This window comes from Polyodon spathula, chromosome 5 (genome assembly GCF_017654505.1).
Source record: "Polyodon spathula isolate WHYD16114869_AA chromosome 5, ASM1765450v1, whole genome shotgun sequence".
Lineage (NCBI taxonomy): Eukaryota > Metazoa > Chordata > Actinopteri > Acipenseriformes > Polyodontidae > Polyodon > Polyodon spathula.
Window position 1 is genome coordinate 2,274,469 of NC_054538.1, and position 14,835 is coordinate 2,289,303.

General features: G+C 38.6%; 1 long non-coding RNA gene across 1 annotated transcript in view; it reads right to left on the reverse strand.

Annotated features, from left to right (window-relative positions):
* Positions 1–246: 246 nt before the first annotated feature.
* LOC121315411 overlaps positions 247–14,835 on the reverse strand; it is a 31,537-nt gene continuing 16,948 nt past the window's right edge. Inside the window, exons 3-4 of the long non-coding RNA XR_005950259.1 lie at positions 6,566–6,699; positions 247–1,107 (exon numbers count right to left, since the gene is read on the reverse strand). This is a non-coding gene — a long non-coding RNA (uncharacterized LOC121315411). The remainder of the gene's footprint in view (positions 1,108–6,565; positions 6,700–14,835) is intronic.

Genomic DNA, 14,835 nt, shown 5'->3' on the forward strand with positions numbered 1-14,835 from the left:
TGGCTATTATGCTGCACCACTAACCACATTAACGTTTATTTCACCCACTCAGACATATAACTGAGGATATCTTGAAATCCAGGGAAATTAAGTGTATAGTATATATACTGTATAATATATAATATATATTAATTATAATATATATATCTATATATTATATATATATATATAGTATATATATATATATATATATATATATAATATATATCTATTTATATATAATCTATTTTAATGATGTATCAGTTTTATAATTCTAGATTTTTGGCCATAGCTGTATATGTGTAGTACCTGGTATTAAAATATATTGCTACTCAAATCACGTTCTGAAGAGCCACTAATAAAAGAGAAATTTGGGCAGTTCACAGGGAAAGTATCAAAAGTATTTCACTTTCTGCAGACTATGGAGGTTCCAGATTAGGTTGCCTTACAAATCTTCACAATAGGGAAATAAGGCCTCATTTTAAAGCTTGGTGCTTTAAAAAGTATTCTTTAATTTATAGTGAAAATAAATCCAAATCTTTCTATATACAGGGCAATTAAAAACATAGGTTTACCACATCAACACACTATTCATTGATGTGGTAAAGTTACTTCCCAATCACCCTGTATTTTATGTAATGCTCCAAAACAGCATATTTTTCAGGTTCAAAGATAGCAAGAATTTATCAATGTATCCAGCACTATGGGCTTATATAAAACCCACATGCAGCTTAAATCCTTAATGTAATCCACCTAACAAGCTAATACCAAACCCTTGATACACACACACACGCACACTCTCACACTCTCACACACTCACACTCTCACACACTCACACACTCACACACACACACACACACACACCATCTTGATAAAGACCCTCTCCATCCAGTAAAACCTGACATCAGTCCCCTTATGTTTTATTCAAGTCCACTACTTTGCTGCAGGGTTGAAGTGGAATCCCTTCATTTGTTTTCATCCACAGAAGTCCAGTTGTTGCCGAGTATCTCCTCGGATAACAAACACCCTTTTGACGTGCTCCGTGACAACCTCTGAAGCTGATGAAGGACGGCTGCACCACATGCTTCGAGGTCCTCTCCACTCAAGCTACCCTTCCGATGACAAAGGCTGTGAAATATATGGAGAAGTGAGCTATTTCTATAGAATCGGGGACAGCTGGTCAAGATTCTGATCAGAACAGCCATTCAAATCATGCATGACAGTAATGAACTAAAGCCACTCCCAAAAACATACGGAAGAGGTCATGCATGGTCTATTATTCACACCTAGCCTTGCTGCTACTATCACTTTACCACTAACCAAATTAATTAACCCTAGGACAAGACCAGGCTTATTTTTTTAATTTTTTTTAGCCTGTCATTAGTAGAAAACAAACAAAAAACCTTACATTTATTTTTTCATGATGAATTAATAACAAAAACAGACCTATGGCCATTCTGAGACACCAAACGCAAGTGCAGCCAGCGAGGTTGGAGGACAATGGGCATTTATGAACCACTTTGTTTTAGAACTCTATGCCCATTCACGGTGCAACTTAGGCCTGCATGAAATGCAATTCCTTTCAAATTGATGAATAAACATGCACGTTTTTATACTGGTATTTATATCTTTGAAGTTAAAAATATAAATGGTGAGTTACTGGTTAATGAGTCCTGTTTTATGAACTGTTTTATAATTCAGACCAGTTCAGAATAAATTATATTTATGTGCATGCATTTAGTCATGTTCTAGCAGGCCACCTCTTATAGGAGAGTACAACGGCTGGTCGTCTGGGATGGTTGTAGTGCTTGTATACAAAAATGGAGTACATGCAAACGTGGGGCTGAATAATATACCTTAATAAATGTTTTTATGAACATTAAGAAACTTTTATACCACCGTAAAAACTATGGATGAACAATTTTAATCTGTTTATTATCCAATGTTATTAGTCATCATTTATTAAGGTTTTGGCATTCATAAATATTTTGAATGTTTAAAAAAAGCTTTGCCAGCCTGGACTAGGTGGATTTCCAGCAGAATGTGGCTTTTATGCTAAAAGCACCACATTTTGCACATGTGTAGAGTTTGAGCTACTTATCAATATTAGATATAGACCCAATTGATAATGTTCAAAATGGTCGCTATTTTCAAGATGGCCACCATATGTTTTTTACATATTGATCACTGTTTTTGGTTAAAATATGCACATAGGTAGGCAATGAACTACTGATTAAAATCTGCTATTGACAATATAGCAGATGTGTGTGTGTGTATGTACACACACACACTGGATACCATTATGCTGGCTTTGCTTTGAAAACAGAGACAAGGTAAAACGTTATATGTTTCTATTGTGCCACATTAATATTTTCAGTAGGATTTATCTGCTGAAGTTTTAGATAGCTGTTTCATATCTCTAAAGTTCCAAACCGTAATGAATCGTTAGGCTGTTTTGCATTGCTGTTTGCATGGACCATATGCTAAAGATCCCTTAACAATAATCATTTTATCAAACACATACTCAACAAATGTATGTTTCTTTCGGAATTGAAAGTGCTATCCAGACACATTAAGCACTCTATTAATTGAACAAACTTATAAGAGAAGCTAATCTGCACCTTAAACCCCTCCCTCTTGTGTATGTTTAGGTAAAAAGCCTTTGGGCTCAAGGATTAGTTATGATCACAATGTTTTTAAATCAAGTATCAGAGTGATTAACAGCATATGATATACTAATTGTATGCTTTATAAGCTTTATCTTTTTTTTTTTTTTTTTTTTTTTAATGGTTAATATTTTCAATATGGCCACTGCAGATCTGAAAAATAATGATTATGGTCAATAATTAGTGAGCACTTTCCATATTTCATATAATTATTGCTCCAGAATTACACAGAGAGTAAATAAAAAACTACAGTGTATATTTCTTCCACTTTGACTCTCTTGAAAATATCAAAATCTCACATGCGACCCTATGGTAATTGCTTTTTAACATAATTCATGTACTTGACTGACTATTGTGACTGATTGATAAACAGTGTTGTTTTATTCAAGAACAGAGTTTATCTTTATGTAAAATATTTCAAATATAATTCTACAATCTGTCTTGTTCTTCCTATGCTTATTCACGTTCATAATGTCCTCAACATCTGCACAGTGCTGTGCTGTACACAACCTGTTCTCTCGCACATTTGAACAGTGCTGTACACAACCCCTGTGCTCTCGCACATTCACAGTGCCCCATACATCCCTTATCCACTTTGCATCCACACTTTAAAAGTTGGAGGCAGGATTCGGATGCTTGTGGAAGTGTTGTCCAAAAAGGCTCCCACATCTGTGCTGGTCCTCTCATCCATCCCCATTCATCTGGGCAAGGCATCCGAGGAGAAGGCACCAATGTCTGTCCCCAACAGTGGCCTACTGAAGTGCTTACCAACTCCAAATGCGATCCACAGTTCAATCAGGTTCATCTGCCAGATCACTGCAATGGTAACACCAACACATCATTGTCAACTGTGCACGCCATCACTTTTGTGTAGCCTTGCTTGGCAGCATCAGCCACATGAAGGAGGAGTCTGGTGTCAGCTTCTTCATGACTGCATGGTGATAGGTCACTTATATCATCCCTTGTTTTGCTGCAGAGCACCTCTTGTCCTTTACTTTAAATCATCTGCTGCTGTCGCTCACATTCAGTTGTAACTGTCTGCTCAGCCAGGTAGTGAAGATCTCAGATTTGTTCTCATCAACTCTGAGGAATGCTTCCCAATTGCCTGCTAGTCTGGTATTAGGCTGGACACGCCTCCGCACACCTTTACCTCGTTTGCTGCGTGTCACAGCTTGAAGGCTCTCAGGTACATATTCATCCCAGATAATGTCTACTCTGCTCACATGTTGTAGTTGTTTTTTTACATATGGCAGGAAGACCTTTTGGGCATGTTCCTGAAATGTCTTGGAGGCACCAGCCTTCAGCATGTTGACAATGGCAGCACCATCAAAAAGTCATCAACATCAATAACAGGGGCCTGTGTTGGAGCAAGAGACAGCTTTTCTAGGCATTTAGATAAGTCTGACTTCCATCCAGAGTGTAGTTTTACAAACATTGAAGGTGGAAAAGTTTGGTTTTCATGACGAAAAAAGTTGTTCAAATCTCCATCACGAACCTGGCAGGACACAAAGTTGTGAGAACAAAGAGCAATTTTGCTTCAGTGAAGCGACACTTTCGACCCTGTTCTAGGTGGAGGACAACTGAAGAGGGGAGATTTGTTTTTTTATTGGAACAAAGAGAGACTTGGTTCTCTTGTCAAGTCGCTCCTCCACAAAGCTCTTCTACTGTTCCTGGCCCATTTTCTTAATGTGTCGAACAGCTTTTGCTACATGACAATCTACTACGTCATGTGTGTCCAACACCAATAGGTCTTCATTGTGTTCCATAAATGGGTTGCCAATTTCATCAACTGTGTTACACAAAGCTTTCACTTACTTCCTGAATGTGACCTGGACTCCTTTCACTTGTTCATGATGGTGAATGTCCTGCTCTTTGTTCTTCTTGCGTTTGATGAGCTCTTGGGATGCCTCAAACTCATTGATAACTTTGGCCATCTCTGGCCCAGACACCATCCAACGTAGCAGCTGAGATGCGTTTTCAGTGATTTTGCTTGTGGGCTTGGCCAATAGGAATGGAGGAGAAAGCACGTTCAGTTTTGTGCGCAACAAGCCTTTCTCAAATTCTGCTTTCACAGCTGGGTGCTTATTGGTCAGTATCATCATGTCACAAATGTGAATTGGTAGCCAGTGTGTGGTCAAGGGCAAAAAACCAGGGCACTAGCATTGTAATTGAATCTTTGCAGAATTGGAAGTTGCCCTCACACAAGGATCTCATAAAGACCACAATGGCCAATTCAAACTGAAGTGTAATTGACCAGTACTGGAACTGAGGACTTTCAGATTCAGGTTCGGAAGGTGCTTGTGGATTAATAAATTTAAATATTTGATATCCTACAAAGGGACTTCTTCATGCATTCATTTATTGCCCTATATATATAATATATACACACAAACACATATATATACACACACACACACACACGCACACACTAGATACCATTATGCTGGATTTGCTTTCAAAACAGAGACGGGGGGGGGGCACATTAATTGTGCCACATTAATATTTTCAGTAGGATTTATTTGCTAAAGTTTTAGACAGCTGTTTCATATCTCTAAAGTTCCAAACCGCAATGAATCGTTAGGATGTTTTGCATTGCTGTTTGCATGGACCATATGCTAAAGATCCCTTAACAATAATCATTTTATCAAACACATACTCAACAAATGTATGTTTCTTTCGGAATTGAAAGAGCTATCCAGACATATTAAGCACTCTATTAATTGAACAAACTTATAAGAGAAGCTTGTCCGCACCTTAAACCCCTCCCTCTTGTGTATGTTTAGGTAAAAAGCCTTTGGGCTCAAGGATTAGTTATGATCACAATGTTTTTAAATCATGTATCAGAGTGATTAACAGCATATGCTATACTAATTGTACACTTTATAAGCAGAAACAGTGATCAATATGTGATTTACAAACCAAACATCAGTAAAAGTCTGAATTTTAAGCATGCATGGTGGCCATCTTGAAAACAGCGGCCATTTTGAAATATTTCAATTGGGTCCATATCTAATATTGATAAGTTGGTCAAACGCTACACATCTGGTGCTTTTAGCATAAAACCCACATTTCCTTAAAAAATCTGCACTAATCTGCTGTACTGAATGAATCCAGTATTGAAATGACCACTAGGGGTGCACTTGGAGCTAGGTTCAATTCTTCTATCCAGACACAGTTTGTGAGAAACAGTAATATATGAAGAAGGACATAATGGCATAATAAAAGTTACAAATAAATAATTTGTAAATTCAGAGAGTATATACAGCTATCGCAAAAGTTTTGCATCACATAGAATTTTAGGATTGAGACAATTAAAAAAAAAACAAAACTTTTTGAACATAATTTAGATCTTTTATTTAACATTGCAAAATCAAAGACACTACAAAAGTCTACAGGAAGCCGTAAAGTAGTACAGTATTTCATGTTAGATTTCAAAAATGTCACAATTTTTTACATTTTTGTCAGTGTTTTGTTAAGTATATGGAAAACTAAAAAGCAGTATGTAATTCAATATGTTAACATAACATTATTTAGCAGATTCCATTTGACTTTATGAAGTAAAATTAGTTAATTCTACAGTGTGATGCAAAAACATTTGGCCAAAGCTGTAGTACTCCTTTAGAAGAGTCACTTAATGTAACTGTTGTGATAAAATCACACAGTAAGCAGTTACTGGAACAGCAAATCATGGACGAGCTAAACCCCTGGAGCCCAAGTAGGTGCCAATAGAGCATGCTGTAAGAAATGGATAATGGCACTTCATTTAAAGTAACTACACTCGAGCGATCAGATCATTCTAAATACAACAAAAATGAAGTAAATAAACCCTTTATCTTGAATAACCCAATTAAGACTGGAGATTGTACAAAGAACCAAAAGGAGAAATGTTTGAAATAGTAAAATAACAGTTTTTACCTTACCTTATGATATCATCAATCTTTCTTTTGCTTACAGTTGAGGATTGATACAGCTCTTAGCTGCTAGTGCTGGTTTGATTCAATCTTCCTTCTATCCTTTTCAGTAAATGGAAGGCTTCTCAACTGACAGACAACTCCTGTAAAAACAGAGATTGATTTAATACAGATGGCTTATCTGGACTCTACACTGGCTGGAATAATGTTATATTGATCATTTATAACTACAATCGCAGAGATGTGTTTTATGACTTTTGTAATATTAACAAAACTTGCATGTAATTGACTTTTTTGTTTGTTTTTATATAAAAAATGTAACCATTTAACTGGTAAAAACTAAAAACAGCCCCCGAGCCACGAGTATGATAGTTCAATATTTTAAGAAAAATAGTGATCAGCTTTTCTGTGTTCTTGCGCATCGTTAACATGATTCACCACGGGTAGGTACTAATGCTGCTGTCATAAGATGTTATTAAATACATTAATAGAACATGTAAACTTGTTATAAGGACCTCCCTATACAAGTTCAAGTACCACTACCACTTAATCCAGGTATTATTTTTAATAGCAAAAAAGTAATAAAACAATGATGGGCTCCCAATGTTATAATAGGTCAAAGTAATGGCATTTATGAATATTCAGTTTCAAAATAATGTTCCATAGATTCAAATATAGCCCTTTTTTGTGCAGTACCTCCAAAAACAAAAATATGGTATCTGATTTTTTTTTTTTAATGATGTGTAAATTACAAAATTACTGTAATTGAAAGTAAACAACAACTTAAATGAACATAAACAAGAATCTCCAAACCTTTGCTTTAATGTATTCTGATTAAGGATTGCGTTAATGTATTCTGATAGCTTAAACAGCTGTTTAAATGGCTTATTTGTAGTCACATTATCGAATGTGTCAGTTCACATTATTGAAGACTGGCCAGGTTTTCTGAAACCGTTCAGGACACGTAGTGGGACCGAACCTACTTTTTTTTTTTTTTTTTTTTTTTAAAGAATATCTTTAAACGTGTTCAACTAATGGGGGCAGTGTGATGACAACAACATTACTGGTAATACAAATATTTAAGCTGAAACGCAAATCAGGAGGTGAATGCTATGAACAACACATTAACCCTAAAAGCAGAGATATATACAGTAACCCTCAACGACCCGCAGACTAACGCAAACATACAACTCTGCCTATTAACTAGGTTTTACCTACTGTAGCTACAGTAATTATGTTTCAGAATAAATTATATTTAAAACATACAGCCTTTACAAGTGGCATATACCATGAAGTATAAATGAGTTCAGCTTTGCAGAAACAGAATTATACACATTTACATTCTGTTTGCAGTTTTAACACAATTCTTCTTCTTCTTGGAGTGGACATTCTTAAGTCAGCAAGTTTCTAAAAGGTATACATATATATGCCTCATGCATGTGTTTTCTGAGCATTAGGCTCTGGGTGGCCCTCAGTGAATCCTCCACAAAACCCAGCAGAGGTCCATCGACCCACAACATAAAAGAAAAGAAAAAAAATAATTTATGACAATCTATAATGGGCTTGGAGGTCAAAGGTTGGTCCTTCTCTTTTGCAGGTTGTTTCCTGGTAACATCCTGATTAAGCTGGCAGTTTGAATTATATCCATGACATTGTGTAGTGCACAATCCATCTGCGCTAAGTCCTCTTCAATGCAGCTGAAGTAGCATGGGCAAAAGCTCTGCCTTTTTTCCCTTCAGTGTAGGCCTTGAAATAGTCATCATCTTTCTATCCACTTTATTTGTCGGTGCTCTTCAAAAGAGACCTTTAACAAAATGAATGCATTGTGGGCACCAAACCTACATTATTATTATTGGCTTTGCCAACAAGTCTCAAACTACAACCCGGGTCATTCAGTATGTCATTCAGTGTAGTTGTCAGTGTGTCTTCATATTAATGCAAGTCTCTTCATAGTGTAGGCTATATTCCAACTGCATTTATAATAATAATAATAATAATAATAATAATAATAATAATAATAATAATAATAATAATAATAATAATAATAATACTTCAGTTTTGTTACATTGTGTTTGAAAGTAGAGAAACATGATTGGGACTTGGTTCTATAGACAAAGACATATTATACACCCTATATACCTGGATAAACTGTACTATTCATATTTTGAAAATGACATATTTGTAGCTTTGTTTTTCATAGCTAGACTAATGTGCAGTAACTTCAGATACTAGGCGAGACAATAGTTTAGAAGTGTTGTCCTTTACCAAAAGTACTGGACTTGCATTGTCGACCCTCCAATAAAGTGCAAGACAGTGGGAGTAAAGGCAGCTCTGCCTAGTAAACTTGTGGGTCTACTTAAAGATTGAACTTTGTATTTATTTTAAACGTCTTCCTTTTAAGAATCTTGAAATGATTTGGCAGCACTGCACTGGGTAGACCAGCAGTAAAAAGAGTAGTTCTGCTAGATTAAGGATCCAACTCAAAATGAGCTCAGTACACCATGCAACTGATTATGCAATGACACACCAAAACCAAACACTAAGCGTGAAACAAACACACAACTGGCATCAGAAAATAATGCTATATCTCTCAATGAAAAAGGAGTCCTTTGAAAACAACATCGGAAAAAAGAAAAACTAATTATGTTACATTCTAACTTTTATTAAAGACTAAAGGGTCATTGCTCATACAAACTAGTCTTTAAAAAGTTATTGGAACTTGATGTAAAAGCAGTTGCTCTTAAATACTGGTTTATGCATAGGCTGGAAATAAATGTTCAAATAACAGCAAGCTATAAATTCACTGTATCAGTTTTAGCTACACAGTATCACACTGCCAAAGTCACCATGAGTCACATGGTCACATACACCCACTGCAATGGCTGTAAATAAAAAATCTGATCCCTCACAAGCGTCAATGTCATTGTAATCACACCTGGACAAGTGGTTGCCTAGTGCTGTAAGTGTTCAGACAGATGGACAGACTCCATATATTAAAGAGATATTGTACTAAATAATGTCCTTAACAGGGTTAGTTAAAAGCGGACAAGCGGTTCTCTAAAGTGGATGTACGTAGGTGCAAACAGCATATCCTCTTTCATCCCAGGCAGGGACAATACAATAACTAGCACGGGGAAGAGACATGCATTGGTTTGACCTTTTCTTTCATTCATTCTGCATATTGTCAGAAATATCTTGTACAGAGCCGTCTGCCAGTTGTTGCATTTACTCAATAAAAAATTAATGAAGGTCATGCTGTACCTGAAACTGTAAATGTACTGTTTCAACATTCAATTCTGCACTGCAGACATTCTCAAAAAAATGAGGTACCAATTACTGTAGATCTAGTAATTTGAGTAAGGAGAATAATACTCTGCTAATGTGTGCGATTTTCCACTTTTGACACATTACAGCGCTGTCCCTGGGTCATGAAATATATTTATTTTAAGCATACCATTTATCAAATAATTACTACAACGTGTTTATCAGCAGTCATTCAAAAGAGGATAACTAACGAGGCACTTCTGAATTACAATGCCATTATACAATCCCCAATGTGGGGGAAGCTACTTTGAAAAAGTAACTAGCTAAAGCTACAAGCTATTCCAAAAAAAAGATAGCTAGCTACACTTACAACCTATTTTGAAAATAAGTATCTAACTACACTTAAAGCTACTTGGAAAAAGTAGCTTTCTGCTTTTGAAGCTACTTTTACATTGTTACAAAAATATATTTTCACAACAGTAAATTGTACAGGGCTATTAAGATTCAATGTCTAGTAATGGAAGTTCTTGTTGATATGACAAAAGTACAGTAACATTTAGAAATGGGAATCTGACAAACGATTTCAACTTAGATGAAAAACGCCCTTGGCAGCCCAAACCCATTGCATACCGAACTGAGTCCTTCTTCCTACTCCAACATAAATCTTTAGACATAGTTCCACCATGTAGCATTTGGTATTCGGAAAAGATGTCCAAGGGTGGCATTCTAATTGCTTCTGCTCTGTTTGTTCCACAGTGCCTGGCATTTTCAAAATGTTGCCCTTGAGATCCTCTTGAATGCATCTGATGCACTTATAGCTTCTTCTGTATCACTGGTCACAACAAGGTTGAGGGTGTGAGAAGCACACTGCGGGTGTTTTGGTAAGTGGTAGTCTTTATTTTCCACATCAGACCAACACAGGACATCTCTTATATCCTGAAAAATAAGTTGTTCTTCGCCAACTTCATCTTCTTTATCTTCATCAGCAAACAAATGGAAAGCTTTAATAAAGTTTGAGCCTTTGTTGTCATTTTCACCTTGCTCTGTATAAGGCATTTCACATGGATATCTATACATGTGGCGCCGAAAGAGTCGGCGACAGGCCTCCTGACCGGACTGCTAGAATCTGGATCAATCCATTGGATGGTAACGCCGAGAAAGCTTTTGTTGTTGCACGACAACGCATCTGCTGTAGATGACACAAGATCAAGCTTTGCCAACACATTCAGAAGGTTTTTCTTCATGGTGGTGAAATCATCTTCCACCATCTTTACCAGGGTCTTCCTAGACATCAGTTGTCTTGTTGGTTGTAGCCCAAGTACACGTTCTCGGAACCCAGGTCTTTCACAACAAAATTCAGGACCAGCTGGTCCACATTCTTCTGGTTCACAATGGTTGCTCCAGCTGCACTAGCTTAAATGAATGAAGCTGCACTTTGTTGCAGCATCTTAAGCCAATATAAAATGAAGTAACTTTTCCTGGCAACTGTTGCTTCAATTTCTATGTAACACCAGGCAACTTACAATGGCAACTTTTTCAGGAAACCAATAATATTGAAGGTAAGTTTGGAGTTACTAAATCTCTTTTACAGTTACAGTTGTCATGACAACTTTTAAAAACTTAACAGTTGCTAAAAGTAGAAATGGAAGAAAAAAATGTAAAGGTTTGCAGTTGCCTGCATTCAGTGTGTTTGAAAAAAAAGATAAAAAGAAGAAAGATGAGTTATGGCAAGAAACTGGCTACTTCGTCTTGAAAAACATGATTGCTTTAATACACTTCTAAAGGAGCTTCCCACAGAAGACACAGATGGTTCAAATCCATGCTTCAAATGGATAAGTACACTTTTCATGCTCTTCTCTCCATTGCTGAAGATAAAAAAAAATAAAAAGATTCAGTAATGCGAGCAGCAAGTGAGTGTCTAGCGATAACACTGAGATTTCTGGCAACAGGGGAAACATTCCAGTCTCTGGAGTACTTGTTCCATGTCAGCCGAAATACAGAAAGGCTGTTTGGAAACATGTCAGGCATTGTACAGTGGGCTTAGGGAAGAATACCTCAGAACTCCACAAACTCAGCAGTGGGTGTCTGTATCCTCAAAATTTAAGGACATGTTGAACTTTCCACAATGCACTGGAGCCTTGGATGGCAAACATGTAATTATTGAGTCCCCACCACATTCAGACTCTCACTACTTCAATTACAAGGGCTCATATTCAGTTGTTCTCCTGGCCCTCGTGGATGCTGAGCTGTAATGTTCATGCATTTATGTTGGGCCAAATGGGAGAAGGAATGATGGTGGGGTTTGGGCCAAATGGGAGAAGGAATGATGGTGGGGTTTGGGACAAATGGGAGAAGGAATGATGGTGGAGTTTGGGACAAATGTGGTATCTGTTCAGCTCTTGAGAGAGATCAGTTAAACCTTCCGCATCCATAATGCATGCCAGGGCAGAATAGTAAGGTGCCATACGTGGTGGTGGCAGATGAAGCCTTTGCACTTAAACCTTACCTGATGAAGTCCAACTCACGAGCAAACCTGGATGAACAGATGAGGATATTTAACTATTGTCTCTCTAGGGCAAGTCGCTTTGTGGAGAATGCAATACTGGCAAGCTGCTGGCAGACTTTCCGGAGACCAATTGGACTTGCTCTAGAAAAAGTAGAAATATTAAAACTGGCTGCATGTGCTTTGTACAATTACTTGAGGAGCAACTCCACCAGAAGTGTGCTTTACACTCCACCTGGAAGCACTGACCAAGAAGATACAGGGACAGGTCAAATAATTTCAGGTTCATGGAGAGAAGATGGTGCCTTGAATTCTTTTCTGCCTCTGCAAGCAACTCAATGCAAACATGCATCATGTAATGCAAAGGAAATTAGAAAAGAATACAGAAACTATTTCAGTTCTACTGGAGCTGTGGCAGCTTAGAGCAATCACTTAAGTTATTAACCCTTTGAGGTCCTATGTCGGACCAGGTCCGACATTACAATTTTCTCTTTCCAGTCCGATGTTGGACCCTGTTCGACATCATCAAAAAGATGTAAAGCACGGGTCTCTAGTCTTTTTATCTCGGGAAAAAGGTGAGAAAACCTTTCAGTGTCCAAGTGAGACCCACAGGAGCCGAATGAAGCCCCATGCATCACAGAGATAACATGGACATAAACAAAGGAGAGAGCTGCTTCCGCATCCAGGGCTCAAAGAATACCACGGACATTTGCAGAGCTTTTTGAGATGTTATAGTAATAAAATAATGACTTGGATCGCATTATTGAGGAGTTTGGTGATAAAACGAGTGATCAGGAAAAATACAGCGAACAAGGGGTGGGGCTTGGCTGGAGATACAGTAATGGGAGTCCTTTTGCGATTCAATTCCTTTTAAACCTGTTTTACAGTGAAAAAAAAATTAAACAGTGTGTGTAAAATAAGCAGCGCATGTGAAAATAAATTGGACCTGACACGCCTTACGAGTGCTGAGTAAATGGACCTCTAAGGGTTAAAGACTTGCATGACAAGCAATGCTGTTTGGTACCGGTTTGGTGCCTGTAGCATAGGGGAGGTACATTTGTGTATAATGTGGGTTACACATCCCCTACGCCCCCTCTGCTATTCTAGACCACACCCCAGTTGAAGCTGGACAAGCCTGCTGAGGCAGCAACGTCGCTGTTTAACAGGGCTGGAGCTGCAGCTCCTATACACAGTACATACTGTAACAGGGCTGGAGCTGCGGCTGCTATACACAATACATACAGTAACAGGGCTGGAGCTGCGGCTCCTATACACAGTACATACTGTAGCAGGGCTGGAGCTGCAGCTCCTATACACAGTACATACTGCAACAGGGCTGGAGCTGCAGCTCCTATACACAGTACATACTGTAACAGGGCTGGAGCTGCGGCTCCTATACACAGTACATACTGTAACAGGGCTGGAGCTTCGGCTCATATACACAGTACATACTGTAACAGGGCTGGAGCTGCGGCTCCTATACACAGTACATACTGTAACAGGGCTGGAGCTGCGGCTCCTATACACAGTACATACTGTAACAGGGCTGGAGCTGCGGCTCCTATACACAGTACATACTGCAACAGGGCTGGAGCTGCGGCTCCTATACACAGTACATACTGCAACAGGGCTGGAGCTGCGGCTCCTATACACAGTACATACTGTAACAGGGCTGGAGCTGCGGCTCCTATACACAGTACATACTGCAACAGGGCTGGAGCTGCGGCTCATATACACAGTACATACTGTAACAGGGCTGGAGCTGCGGCTCATATACACAGTACATACTGTAACAGGGCTGGAGCTGCGGCTCCTATACACAGTACATACTGTAACAGGGCTGGAGCTGCGGCTCCTATACACAGTACATACTGTAACAGGGCTGGAGCTGCGGCTCATATACACAGTACATACTGTAACAGGGCTGGAGCTGCTGCTCCTATACACAGTACATACTGTAACAGGGCTGGAGCTGCGGCTCCTATACACAGTACATACTGTAACAGGGCTGGAGCTTCAGCTCATATACACAGTACATACTGTAACAGGGCTGGAGCTGCGGCTCCTATACACAGTACATACTGTAACAGGGCTGGAGCTGCGGCTCCTATACACAGTACATACTGTAACAGGGCTGGAGCTGCGGCTCCTATACACAGTACATACTGCAACAGGGCTGGAGCTGCGGCTCCTATACACAGTACATACTGCAACAGGGCTGGAGCTGTGGCTCCTATACACAGTACATACTGTAACAGGGCTGGAGCTGCGGCTCATATACACAGTACATACTGTAACAGGGCTGGAGCTGCAGCTCATATACAGTACATACTGTAACAGGGCTGGAGCTGCGGCTCATATATACAGTACATACTGTAACAGGGCTGGAGCTGCAGCTCATATACAGTACATACTGTAACAGGGCTGGAGATGCAGCTCCTATATAAGGTACAGGGCTGGTGCAGTATACAGTACTTGTAACAAAAAACCCAGCTGTCTCAGACAACACAAG